Source organism: Elephas maximus, chromosome 15, assembly GCF_024166365.1.
Source record: "Elephas maximus indicus isolate mEleMax1 chromosome 15, mEleMax1 primary haplotype, whole genome shotgun sequence".
Taxonomy (NCBI): Eukaryota; Metazoa; Chordata; class Mammalia; order Proboscidea; family Elephantidae; genus Elephas; species Elephas maximus.
In genome coordinates, this window is record NC_064833.1 from 93,253,360 (window position 1) to 93,267,833 (window position 14,474).

Sequence of the window (14,474 nt, forward strand, 5' to 3'; positions counted from 1 at the left end):
TCCGATTCCACCGGTTCCTTCCGGAACTCTGCGGTTCCAACCGGTTGCATCCGGATCGATCAGGTTCCAAGCGGCTCCATCCGGATCAATCAGCTTCCAACCGGGTGCATCCGGATTTTGCCGGATCAATCAGGTTTCAAGTGGTTCCAGCTGGATGCAACCGGTTCCAGCCGGTTCCAAATGGATCCATCCGGTTCCAACCGGTTCCTTCCGGAACGTTCCTCTTCCAACCGGTTTCATCCAGATCCATCCGCTTCCAACTGGATCCAGCCTGATCCATCAGGTTTCAACTGGTTCCAGCTGCATCCAACCGGTTCCATGCGGATCCATACGCTTCCAACCGGATCCATCCAGCTCCAACCGTATCCATCTGTCTCCAACAGTTCCAACCAGATCGAACAGGTTCCAATTGGTTCCATCCGGTTCCAACTGGATCCATCCCTTTCCATCCAGTTCCAACTGGTTGCTATCGGTTCCATCTGGATCCAACCAGATCCCACCTGATCCCTCCTATTCCAAGCGAATCCAACCGCTTCCATCCGATTCCAACCGGCTCGAATCAGCTCGAACGAGTCTCGTTGAATGCCATTGAATCCCAACAAATTCCAACAAATCACATCGAATCCCGTCACACCCCTTTGAATTGCATTGAATTCCGTCAAATCCCGACGAATCTCTTCAAACCCCGTTGAACCCTGTCGATTCTTGTCGAATCATGTCAAATCATATTGAGTTCCATCAGAACACGTCGAAATGCTTTGAATCCTGTCAAATTGCATCAATGGCATCGAATCGCTTCAAGTCGGTTCCAAACCCGTTGAATTCCACTGAATTGCATCAAATGGCTTCGATTGGCGTCTGATCGGGTCGATTCCTGTCACATCCCGTCACATCTCATTCAATTTGTTAAATCGTGTCAATCTGTGTCATGTTGCATTGAATCCCTTCAAACAAAGTCGAGTGCCGTCGAATTGGGTCGAATCAAGTCGAATGGCATGGAACCCCATCGAATCTTGTCGAATCACGTTGAATCCTGTCGGATTGCCTCTAATCGTGTCAAATTGTGTTGAATCGCCTCGATACCTGTCGAATCCTGTCGATTCCCATCAAATGCCGCCCAATCAGATTGAATGGCTTTGAATCGGAACCAATGGAATAGATTCGAATGGAGTCAGGTAGGGTAAGTTTGGGTAGGGTAGACTACGGTGGACTAGAGTAGACTAGAGTAAACTAGACTAGAGGTCTAGACTATTACCCTAGGCTAGTAGCCTAGATGAGTAGACAAGAGTAGGGTAACGTGGGGTAGCATAGGGTAGGGGAGCAAAGGGTGGAATAGAGACTGTAGAAGAATAGAAGAGAAGAGAAGAGAGTTGAATTGCCTCGAGTTGCACCGAATATCATCAAATCATGTCGAATCGCATTGAATAGAGTCTATTAGAGCAGGGTAGGGTAGGATAGAATAGAATTGGACAGGAAAGAGTAGAATAGAATACAATACAACAGAACAGAATAGAATAGATGACGGTAGGATAGGGTAGTACAGAATAGAATAGAGTAGGAAACAACAGAATAGAATAGAGTAGAACAGAACAGAATAGAATCGATTAGGGTAGGGTAGGTTGGAATAGAGAGAATAGAAGACTAGAATAGAACAGAACAGAGCAGAATAGAAAAGGAGAGATTCGTGTACGGTAGGGTAGGATAGGGTAGAATAGAAATGAATAGAATAAAAGAGAATAGAGTCGCATTGTATCAAATTTCGTGGAATCGCATTAAATCACATGGAATAGAATAGATTAGAGTAGGGAAGGGCAGGATAGAATAGAAAGGAATAGAATAGACCAGAATGGCATAGAACAGAACTGAAAGGAACAGAAGAGGGTAGGGCAGGGTAGAATTGAGTAGGGTACTGTAGAGTCAAATAGAATAGATTAGGGTAGGGTAGGGTAGCATAGGGTGGAATAGAGAGTAGAAGAATAGAAGGGAAGAGAAGAGAAGAGAATTGAAAAGAGTCGAATCGAATAGATTAGAGTTGGACAGAGTAGGGGAGGGGAGGGTAGAATAGAATGGCATAGAACAGAACAGAACACGATAGAAAGCATAGCAGAGAGTAGAATAGGGAAGAGTGGAGTTGAATAGAGTCGAAAAGAGCCAAATAGAGCTGATTAGAGCCGAATGGAGCCAAACGGAGCTGAATCAAGACGAAACGAGACGAATCGAGACAAATCGAGCCGAATTGTGCCTAATCGCATTGTATCACGGAGAATCCTGTCGCATTCCGTCAAATCGTGTCGAATTGCATCGAATCAAATCGAATTGTATTTGAGCTGAATCGCGTCGAATCGTGTCGAAATGTGTCAAGTCGAATCCAATGGAATAGAGTAGGGGAGGGGAGGGAAGGGGAGAAAAATAGAATAGAGTAAAATAGAACTGAACAGGAAGAATACGAAAGAATAGAGTAGAGTAGAATAGAGTAAAGCAGAATAGAGTTGTATAGAGGCGAATAGAGCCAAATGGAGATGAAACGAGACAAATTGAATTGCATCGAATAGAATCTATTAGAGTGAACTAGAGCAGGGTAGGGTAAGGTAGAATAGAATAGCCCAGAATGGAGTGGAATGGAATCGAATGGAGTCGAATGGAGTCGTATAATGATGAATAGAGTAGGAAAGACTTGACTAGAGCCAAATAGGGCAGAATAGGACCGAATCGAGCCAAATCCCACCAAATCGAGCCTAATCGAGCCGAACTGAGCCAAATTGAGCTGATTTGAACCGAAGGGTGCCGAATCGCGTCAAAATCTGTCAAATGAAATGGAATAGATTAGAGTAGGGCAGGTTAAGGTAGGGTAGAGTAGAATAGAATAGAACAGGACAGAAGAAAACAGAAAGAGTAGAGTGGAGTCGAATAGAGACGAGTAGAACCAAATGGAGACAAATTGTGCCAAATCTCATCATATGGTGTCGAATCACTTTGAATCGCGTCGAATCCCTGCAATTCGTGTTGAATCGTGTTGCATCGAATCAAATCTATTAGAATGGATTATAGTAGAGGAGGATAGGGTAGAGTAGATTACAATAGAATAGAGTAGAAGAGATTAGAATGGAGTAGAATGCTGGAGTGGAGCTGAATGTTTTTGAATGGAGTCGAATGGCATCGAATACAGAAATCGAGTCGAATAGAGCTGACTAGAGCCAATACAGCCAAATCGAGCTGAACTGAGCCAAATCAAACCGATTTGAACCGAATGGACCCCGTTGGAGCCAATTCGAGCCTAGTCACATCGAATCGCGTCGAATAATGTTGAAATGCGACAAATGGAATTGAATAGAGTAGGGTAGGTTAGGGTAGAAGAGAAGAGAATGGAACGGGACAGAATACAACAGAATAGGGTAAGGAGAGTAGAGCAGAGTAGTGTAGAGTAGAATAGAGTCCGATAGAGCCGAATCGAGCCGAATCAATCCAAATGGATAGGAAATAAGACAAATCGCGTCAAATAGAACCGAACCGATTAGAGTTGGTTAGGGTAGGGCAGAAAGGAATAGAGTAGGATAGTGTGGACTAGAGTGGAATTGTTGGGAGTGGAGTCAAATGGAGCGGAATAGATACGGACAAAGTCGAATAGAGCCAAATAGAGCGGAATAGGGCTGAATAAGGCCGAATCGAGCCAATGTGAGTCGAATCGAGCCTAACTGAGCTGAATCAACCTGAATGGAGCCGAATCCAGCCGAATCGAGCCTAAACAAGCTGAATCCACATGATTCGAGCCGAAAGGACCTGAATGGAGAAAGGCAAGGCAAGGCAAGGATCAAACGGGACCCAGTCAGACCAAGCCGGGCATGACCAGATCCAGCCGGGCATAACCACATCAAACCAGATCTAACTAGACCCAACCGGATCAAGCCAGATCCAACCGGGCCTAACTGTATCCAAGCGGATCCAATCGAATCCAGGTGGATAGAAGCAGATCCAGCCGAATAGAACCGGATCCAGCCAGACATAAAAGGATCCAGTCAGATCCGAATGGATTCAACCCGTTCTAAACAGATACACCTGGATCCAACCAGTCCCAACCGGTTCCAACAGGATCCATCCGGTTCCAATCTTTCCCATCTGGTTCCAACCGGATCCAAAACATTGGAACCGGACTCGTCCGGTTCCAACTGGTTCCATGTGGACCCAGCCGGATCCATCAGGTTTCAACTGGTTCTAGCAGAATCCAACGGGTTCCAGCCGGTTCGAACAAGATCCATCCGATTCCACCGGTTCCTTCCGGAACTCTGCGGTTCCAACCGGTTGCATCCGGATCGATCAGGTTCCAAGCGGCTCCATCCGGATCAATCAGCTTCCAACCGGGTGCATCCGGATTTTGCCGGATCAATCAGGTTTCAAGTGGTTCCAGCTGGATGCAACCGGTTCCAGCCGGTTCCAAATGGATCCATCCGGTTCCAACCGGTTCCTTCCGGAACGTTCCTCTTCCAACCGGTTTCATCCAGATCCATCCGCTTCCAACTGGATCCAGCCTGATCCATCAGGTTTCAACTGGTTCCAGCTGCATCCAACCGGTTCCATGCGGATCCATACGCTTCCAACCGGATCCATCCAGCTCCAACCGTATCCATCTGTCTCCAACAGTTCCAACCAGATCGAACAGGTTCCAATTGGTTCCATCCGGTTCCAACTGGATCCATCCCTTTCCATCCAGTTCCAACTGGTTGCTATCGGTTCCATCTGGATCCAACCAGATCCCACCTGATCCCTCCTATTCCAAGCGAATCCAACCGCTTCCATCCGATTCCAACCGGCTCGAATCAGCTCGAACGAGTCTCGTTGAATGCCATTGAATCCCAACAAATTCCAACAAATCACATCGAATCCCGTCACACCCCTTTGAATTGCATTGAATTCCGTCAAATCCCGACGAATCTCTTCAAACCCCGTTGAACCCTGTCGATTCTTGTCGAATCATGTCAAATCATATTGAGTTCCATCAGAACACGTCGAAATGCTTTGAATCCTGTCAAATTGCATCAATGGCATCGAATCGCTTCAAGTCGGTTCCAAACCCGTTGAATTCCACTGAATTGCATCAAATGGCTTCGATTGGCGTCTGATCGGGTCGATTCCTGTCACATCCCGTCACATCTCATTCAATTTGTTAAATCGTGTCAATCTGTGTCATGTTGCATTGAATCCCTTCAAACAAAGTCGAGTGCCGTCGAATTGGGTCGAATCAAGTCGAATGGCATGGAACCCCATCGAATCTTGTCGAATCACGTTGAATCCTGTCGGATTGCCTCTAATCGTGTCAAATTGTGTTGAATCGCCTCGATACCTGTCGAATCCTGTCGATTCCCATCAAATGCCGCCCAATCAGATTGAATGGCTTTGAATCGGAACCAATGGAATAGATTCGAATGGAGTCAGGTAGGGTAAGTTTGGGTAGGGTAGACTACGGTGGACTAGAGTAGACTAGAGTAAACTAGACTAGAGGTCTAGACTATTACCCTAGGCTAGTAGCCTAGATGAGTAGACAAGAGTAGGGTAACGTGGGGTAGCATAGGGTAGGGGAGCAAAGGGTGGAATAGAGACTGTAGAAGAATAGAAGAGAAGAGAAGAGAGTTGAATTGCCTCGAGTTGCACCGAATATCATCAAATCATGTCGAATCGCATTGAATAGAGTCTATTAGAGCAGGGTAGGGTAGGATAGAATAGAATTGGACAGGAAAGAGTAGAATAGAATACAATACAACAGAACAGAATAGAATAGATGACGGTAGGATAGGGTAGTACAGAATAGAATAGAGTAGGAAACAACAGAATAGAATAGAGTAGAACAGAACAGAATAGAATCGATTAGGGTAGGGTAGGTTGGAATAGAGAGAATAGAAGACTAGAATAGAACAGAACAGAGCAGAATAGAAAAGGAGAGATTCGTGTACGGTAGGGTAGGATAGGGTAGAATAGAAATGAATAGAATAAAAGAGAATAGAGTCGCATTGTATCAAATTTCGTGGAATCGCATTAAATCACATGGAATAGAATAGATTAGAGTAGGGAAGGGCAGGATAGAATAGAAAGGAATAGAATAGACCAGAATGGCATAGAACAGAACTGAAAGGAACAGAAGAGGGTAGGGCAGGGTAGAATTGAGTAGGGTACTGTAGAGTCAAATAGAATAGATTAGGGTAGGGTAGGGTAGCATAGGGTGGAATAGAGAGTAGAAGAATAGAAGGGAAGAGAAGAGAAGAGAATTGAAAAGAGTCGAATCGAATAGATTAGAGTTGGACAGAGTAGGGGAGGGGAGGGTAGAATAGAATGGCATAGAACAGAACAGAACACGATAGAAAGCATAGCAGAGAGTAGAATAGGGAAGAGTGGAGTTGAATAGAGTCGAAAAGAGCCAAATAGAGCTGATTAGAGCCGAATGGAGCCAAACGGAGCTGAATCAAGACGAAACGAGACGAATCGAGACAAATCGAGCCGAATTGTGCCTAATCGCATTGTATCACGGAGAATCCTGTCGCATTCCGTCAAATCGTGTCGAATTGCATCGAATCAAATCGAATTGTATTTGAGCTGAATCGCGTCGAATCGTGTCGAAATGTGTCAAGTCGAATCCAATGGAATAGAGTAGGGGAGGGGAGGGAAGGGGAGAAAAATAGAATAGAGTAAAATAGAACTGAACAGGAAGAATACGAAAGAATAGAGTAGAGTAGAATAGAGTAAAGCAGAATAGAGTTGTATAGAGGCGAATAGAGCCAAATGGAGATGAAACGAGACAAATTGAATTGCATCGAATAGAATCTATTAGAGTGAACTAGAGCAGGGTAGGGTAAGGTAGAATAGAATAGCCCAGAATGGAGTGGAATGGAATCGAATGGAGTCGAATGGAGTCGTATAATGATGAATAGAGTAGGAAAGACTTGACTAGAGCCAAATAGGGCAGAATAGGACCGAATCGAGCCAAATCCCACCAAATCGAGCCTAATCGAGCCGAACTGAGCCAAATTGAGCTGATTTGAACCGAAGGGTGCCGAATCGCGTCAAAATCTGTCAAATGAAATGGAATAGATTAGAGTAGGGCAGGTTAAGGTAGGGTAGAGTAGAATAGAATAGAACAGGACAGAAGAAAACAGAAAGAGTAGAGTGGAGTCGAATAGAGACGAGTAGAACCAAATGGAGACAAATTGTGCCAAATCTCATCATATGGTGTCGAATCACTTTGAATCGCGTCGAATCCCTGCAATTCGTGTTGAATCGTGTTGCATCGAATCAAATCTATTAGAATGGATTATAGTAGAGGAGGATAGGGTAGAGTAGATTACAATAGAATAGAGTAGAAGAGATTAGAATGGAGTAGAATGCTGGAGTGGAGCTGAATGTTTTTGAATGGAGTCGAATGGCATCGAATACAGAAATCGAGTCGAATAGAGCTGACTAGAGCCAATACAGCCAAATCGAGCTGAACTGAGCCAAATCAAACCGATTTGAACCGAATGGACCCCGTTGGAGCCAATTCGAGCCTAGTCACATCGAATCGCGTCGAATAATGTTGAAATGCGACAAATGGAATTGAATAGAGTAGGGTAGGTTAGGGTAGAAGAGAAGAGAATGGAACGGGACAGAATACAACAGAATAGGGTAAGGAGAGTAGAGCAGAGTAGTGTAGAGTAGAATAGAGTCCGATAGAGCCGAATCGAGCCGAATCAATCCAAATGGATAGGAAATAAGACAAATCGCGTCAAATAGAACCGAACTGATTAGAGTTGGTTAGGGTAGGGCAGAAAGGAATAGAGTAGGATAGTGTGGACTAGAGTGGAATTGTTGGGAGTGGAGTCAAATGGAGCGGAATAGATACGGACAAAGTCGAATAGAGCCAAATAGAGCGGAATAGGGCTGAATAAGGCCGAATCGAGCCAATGTGAGTCGAATCGAGCCTAACTGAGCTGAATCAACCTGAATGGAGCCGAATCCAGCCGAATCGAGCCTAAACAAGCTGAATCCACATGATTCGAGCCGAAAGGACCTGAATGGAGAAAGGCAAGGCAAGGCAAGGATCAAACGGGACCCAGTCAGACCAAGCCGGGCATGACCAGATCCAGCCGGGCATAACCACATCAAACCAGATCTAACTAGACCCAACCGGATCAAGCCAGATCCAACCGGGCCTAACTGTATCCAAGCGGATCCAATCGAATCCAGGTGGATAGAAGCAGATCCAGCCGAATAGAACCGGATCCAGCCAGACATAAAAGGATCCAGTCAGATCCGAATGGATTCAACCCGTTCTAAACAGATACACCTGGATCCAACCAGTCCCAACCGGTTCCAACAGGATCCATCCGGTTCCAATCTTTCCCATCTGGTTCCAACCGGATCCAAAACATTGGAACCGGACTCGTCCGGTTCCAACTGGTTCCATGTGGACCCAGCCGGATCCATCAGGTTTCAACTGGTTCTAGCAGAATCCAACGGGTTCCAGCCGGTTCGAACAAGATCCATCCGATTCCACCGGTTCCTTCCGGAACTCTGCGGTTCCAACCGGTTGCATCCGGATCGATCAGGTTCCAAGCGGCTCCATCCGGATCAATCAGCTTCCAACCGGGTGCATCCGGATTTTGCCGGATCAATCAGGTTTCAAGTGGTTCCAGCTGGATGCAACCGGTTCCAGCCGGTTCCAAATGGATCCATCCGGTTCCAACCGGTTCCTTCCGGAACGTTCCTCTTCCAACCGGTTTCATCCAGATCCATCCGCTTCCAACTGGATCCAGCCTGATCCATCAGGTTTCAACTGGTTCCAGCTGCATCCAACCGGTTCCATGCGGATCCATACGCTTCCAACCGGATCCATCCAGCTCCAACCGTATCCATCTGTCTCCAACAGTTCCAACCAGATCGAACAGGTTCCAATTGGTTCCATCCGGTTCCAACTGGATCCATCCCTTTCCATCCAGTTCCAACTGGTTGCTATCGGTTCCATCTGGATCCAACCAGATCCCACCTGATCCCTCCTATTCCAAGCGAATCCAACCGCTTCCATCCGATTCCAACCGGCTCGAATCAGCTCGAACGAGTCTCGTTGAATGCCATTGAATCCCAACAAATTCCAACAAATCACATCGAATCCCGTCACACCCCTTTGAATTGCATTGAATTCCGTCAAATCCCGACGAATCTCTTCAAACCCCGTTGAACCCTGTCGATTCTTGTCGAATCATGTCAAATCATATTGAGTTCCATCAGAACACGTCGAAATGCTTTGAATCCTGTCAAATTGCATCAATGGCATCGAATCGCTTCAAGTCGGTTCCAAACCCGTTGAATTCCACTGAATTGCATCAAATGGCTTCGATTGGCGTCTGATCGGGTCGATTCCTGTCACATCCCGTCACATCTCATTCAATTTGTTAAATCGTGTCAATCTGTGTCATGTTGCATTGAATCCCTTCAAACAAAGTCGAGTGCCGTCGAATTGGGTCGAATCAAGTCGAATGGCATGGAACCCCATCGAATCTTGTCGAATCACGTTGAATCCTGTCGGATTGCCTCTAATCGTGTCAAATTGTGTTGAATCGCCTCGATACCTGTCGAATCCTGTCGATTCCCATCAAATGCCGCCCAATCAGATTGAATGGCTTTGAATCGGAACCAATGGAATAGATTCGAATGGAGTCAGGTAGGGTAAGTTTGGGTAGGGTAGACTACGGTGGACTAGAGTAGACTAGAGTAAACTAGACTAGAGGTCTAGACTATTACCCTAGGCTAGTAGCCTAGATGAGTAGACAAGAGTAGGGTAACGTGGGGTAGCGTAGGGTAGGGGAGCAAAGGGTGGAATAGAGACTGTAGAAGAATAGAAGAGAAGAGAAGAGAGTTGAATTGCCTCGAGTTGCACCGAATATCATCAAATCATGTCGAATCGCATTGAATAGAGTCTATTAGAGCAGGGTAGGGTAGGATAGAATAGAATTGGACAGGAAAGAGTAGAATAGAATACAATACAACAGAACAGAATAGAATAGATGACGGTAGGATAGGGTAGTACAGAATAGAATAGAGTAGGAAACAACAGAATAGAATAGAGTAGAACAGAACAGAATAGAATCGATTAGGGTAGGGTAGGTTGGAATAGAGAGAATAGAAGACTAGAATAGAACAGAACAGAGCAGAATAGAAAAGGAGAGATTCGTGTACGGTAGGGTAGGATAGGGTAGAATAGAAATGAATAGAATAAAAGAGAATAGAGTCGCATTGTATCAAATTTCGTGGAATCGCATTAAATCACATGGAATAGAATAGATTAGAGTAGGGAAGGGCAGGATAGAATAGAAAGGAATAGAATAGACCAGAATGGCATAGAACAGAACTGAAAGGAACAGAAGAGGGTAGGGCAGGGTAGAATTGAGTAGGGTACTGTAGAGTCAAATAGAATAGATTAGGGTAGGGTAGGGTAGCATAGGGTGGAATAGAGAGTAGAAGAATAGAAGGGAAGAGAAGAGAAGAGAATTGAAAAGAGTCGAATCGAATAGATTAGAGTTGGACAGAGTAGGGGAGGGGAGGGTAGAATAGAATGGCATAGAACAGAACAGAACACGATAGAAAGCATAGCAGAGAGTAGAATAGGGAAGAGTGGAGTTGAATAGAGTCGAAAAGAGCCAAATAGAGCTGATTAGAGCCGAATGGAGCCAAACGGAGCTGAATCAAGACGAAACGAGACGAATCGAGACAAATCGAGCCGAATTGTGCCTAATCGCATTGTATCACGGAGAATCCTGTCGCATTCCGTCAAATCGTGTCGAATTGCATCGAATCAAATCGAATTGTATTTGAGCTGAATCGCGTCGAATCGTGTCGAAATGTGTCAAGTCGAATCCAATGGAATAGAGTAGGGGAGGGGAGGGAAGGGGAGAAAAATAGAATAGAGTAAAATAGAACTGAACAGGAAGAATACGAAAGAATAGAGTAGAGTAGAATAGAGTAAAGCAGAATAGAGTTGTATAGAGGCGAATAGAGCCAAATGGAGATGAAACGAGACAAATTGAATTGCATCGAATAGAATCTATTAGAGTGAACTAGAGCAGGGTAGGGTAAGGTAGAATAGAATAGCCCAGAATGGAGTGGAATGGAATCGAATGGAGTCGAATGGAGTCGTATAATGATGAATAGAGTAGGAAAGACTTGACTAGAGCCAAATAGGGCAGAATAGGACCGAATCGAGCCAAATCCCACCAAATCGAGCCTAATCGAGCCGAACTGAGCCAAATTGAGCTGATTTGAACCGAAGGGTGCCGAATCGCGTCAAAATCTGTCAAATGAAATGGAATAGATTAGAGTAGGGCAGGTTAAGGTAGGGTAGAGTAGAATAGAATAGAACAGGACAGAAGAAAACAGAAAGAGTAGAGTGGAGTCGAATAGAGACGAGTAGAACCAAATGGAGACAAATTGTGCCAAATCTCATCATATGGTGTCGAATCACTTTGAATCGCGTCGAATCCCTGCAATTCGTGTTGAATCGTGTTGCATCGAATCAAATCTATTAGAATGGATTATAGTAGAGGAGGATAGGGTAGAGTAGATTACAATAGAATAGAGTAGAAGAGATTAGAATGGAGTAGAATGCTGGAGTGGAGCTGAATGTTTTTGAATGGAGTCGAATGGCATCGAATACAGAAATCGAGTCGAATAGAGCTGACTAGAGCCAATACAGCCAAATCGAGCTGAACTGAGCCAAATCAAACCGATTTGAACCGAATGGACCCCGTTGGAGCCAATTCGAGCCTAGTCACATCGAATCGCGTCGAATAATGTTGAAATGCGACAAATGGAATTGAATAGAGTAGGGTAGGTTAGGGTAGAAGAGAAGAGAATGGAACGGGACAGAATACAACAGAATAGGGTAAGGAGAGTAGAGCAGAGTAGTGTAGAGTAGAATAGAGTCCGATAGAGCCGAATCGAGCCGAATCAATCCAAATGGATAGGAAATAAGACAAATCGCGTCAAATAGAACCGAACCGATTAGAGTTGGTTAGGGTAGGGCAGAAAGGAATAGAGTAGGATAGTGTGGACTAGAGTGGAATTGTTGGGAGTGGAGTCAAATGGAGCGGAATAGATACGGACAAAGTCGAATAGAGCCAAATAGAGCGGAATAGGGCTGAATAAGGCCGAATCGAGCCAATGTGAGTCGAATCGAGCCTAACTGAGCTGAATCAACCTGAATGGAGCCGAATCCAGCCGAATCGAGCCTAAACAAGCTGAATCCACATGATTCGAGCCGAAAGGACCTGAATGGAGAAAGGCAAGGCAAGGCAAGGATCAAACGGGACCCAGTCAGACCAAGCCGGGCATGACCAGATCCAGCCGGGCATAACCACATCAAACCAGATCTAACTAGACCCAACCGGATCAAGCCAGATCCAACCGGGCCTAACTGTATCCAAGCGGATCCAATCGAATCCAGGTGGATAGAAGCAGATCCAGCCGAATAGAACCGGATCCAGCCAGACATAAAAGGATCCAGTCAGATCCGAATGGATTCAACCCGTTCTAAACAGATACACCTGGATCCAACCAGTCCCAACCGGTTCCAACAGGATCCATCCGGTTCCAATCTTTCCCATCTGGTTCCAACCGGATCCAAAACATTGGAACCGGACTCGTCCGGTTCCAACTGGTTCCATGTGGACCCAGCCGGATCCATCAGGTTTCAACTGGTTCTAGCAGAATCCAACGGGTTCCAGCCGGTTCGAACAAGATCCATCCGATTCCACCGGTTCCTTCCGGAACTCTGCGGTTCCAACCGGTTGCATCCGGATCGATCAGGTTCCAAGCGGCTCCATCCGGATCAATCAGCTTCCAACCGGGTGCATCCGGATTTTGCCGGATCAATCAGGTTTCAAGTGGTTCCAGCTGGATGCAACCGGTTCCAGCCGGTTCCAAATGGATCCATCCGGTTCCAACCGGTTCCTTCCGGAACGTTCCTCTTCCAACCGGTTTCATCCAGATCCATCCGCTTCCAACTGGATCCAGCCTGATCCATCAGGTTTCAACTGGTTCCAGCTGCATCCAACCGGTTCCATGCGGATCCATACGCTTCCAACCGGATCCATCCAGCTCCAACCGTATCCATCTGTCTCCAACAGTTCCAACCAGATCGAACAGGTTCCAATTGGTTCCATCCGGTTCCAACTGGATCCATCCCTTTCCATCCAGTTCCAACTGGTTGCTATCGGTTCCATCTGGATCCAACCAGATCCCACCTGATCCCTCCTATTCCAAGCGAATCCAACCGCTTCCATCCGATTCCAACCGGCTCGAATCAGCTCGAACGAGTCTCGTTGAATGCCATTGAATCCCAACAAATTCCAACAAATCACATCGAATCCCGTCACACCCCTTTGAATTGCATTGAATTCCGTCAAATCCCGACGAATCTCTTCAAACCCCGTTGAACCCTGTCGATTCTTGTCGAATCATGTCAAATCATATTGAGTTCCATCAGAACACGTCGAAATGCTTTGAATCCTGTCAAATTGCATCAATGGCATCGAATCGCTTCAAGTCGGTTCCAAACCCGTTGAATTCCACTGAATTGCATCAAATGGCTTCGATTGGCGTCTGATCGGGTCGATTCCTGTCACATCCCGTCACATCTCATTCAATTTGTTAAATCGTGTCAATCTGTGTCATGTTGCATTGAATCCCTTCAAACAAAGTCGAGTGCCGTCGAATTGGGTCGAATCAAGTCGAATGGCATGGAACCCCATCGAATCTTGTCGAATCACGTTGAATCCTGTCGGATTGCCTCTAATCGTGTCAAATTGTGTTGAATCGCCTCGATACCTGTCGAATCCTGTCGATTCCCATCAAATGCCGCCCAATCAGATTGAATGGCTTTGAATCGGAACCAATGGAATAGATTCGAATGGAGTCAGGTAGGGTAAGTTTGGGTAGGGTAGACTACGGTGGACTAGAGTAGACTAGAGTAAACTAGACTAGAGGTCTAGACTATTACCCTAGGCTAGTAGCCTAGATGAGTAGACAAGAGTAGGGTAACGTGGGGTAGCGTAGGGTAGGGGAGCAAAGGGTGGAATAGAGACTGTAGAAGAATAGAAGAGAAGAGAAGAGAGTTGAATTGCCTCGAGTTGCACCGAATATCATCAAATCATGTCGAATCGCATTGAATAGAGTCTATTAGAGCAGGGTAGGGTAGGATAGAATAGAATTGGACAGGAAAGAGTAGAATAGAATACAATACAACAGAACAGAATAGAATAGATGACGGTAGGATAGGGTAGTACAGAATAGAATAGAGTAGGAAACAACAGAATAGAATAGAGTAGAACAGAACAGAATAGAATCGATTAGGGTAGGGTAGGTTGGAATAGAGAGAATAGAAGACTAGAATAGAACAGAACAGAGCAGAATAGAAAAGGAGAGATTCGTGTACGGTAGGGTAGGATAGGGTAGAATAGAAA